A 395-nucleotide genomic window follows, 5' to 3' on the forward strand; every position below is an offset into this window, starting at 1 on the left:
GCAGCCTTGTGATATGATCTGGTCCAAGAATATGGGAGACGAACGAGGGAACGAGTAGCTGGGTGTATATCCTGTAGGACTCCTCCGGCGCCTCGGGTTCTCGGAAGCTGCTCTTCAGGACAAAGGGGCGGGTGTTCTGAAGGAGGGGTCGGGTCGGGGGAAAGGCACGAGTTCAAATCTAAAGTATGAAGTCGTCGTTGCAGACAAAGGGAAGGCTTGTTTACAGGAAGCCAGATTTAGATTCTGAGAGAAATGTTTGTGTGGGTTTCATGAAAAGAGGAAATCTGGTGACAGCAAGTTTAAATTTAATATATAGATTTGAATGATGGCACCGTCGTGTATTCACTTACATTCTATAACTCATTTTAGACCAGACAGGAACTAATGAAGAAATA

General features: G+C 45.3%; 1 protein-coding gene across 3 annotated transcripts in view; it reads left to right on the plus strand.

Annotated features, from left to right (window-relative positions):
• Nucleotides 1-395, plus strand: part of LOC119589235 (sodium- and chloride-dependent glycine transporter 1-like) — a 63,016-nt gene that overhangs the window by 51,467 nt on the left and 11,154 nt on the right. The gene's annotated exons all lie outside the window — the stretch shown is intronic.

This window comes from Penaeus monodon, chromosome 25 (genome assembly GCF_015228065.2).
Source record: "Penaeus monodon isolate SGIC_2016 chromosome 25, NSTDA_Pmon_1, whole genome shotgun sequence".
In the NCBI taxonomy this organism is placed as follows: Eukaryota; Metazoa; Arthropoda; class Malacostraca; order Decapoda; family Penaeidae; genus Penaeus; species Penaeus monodon.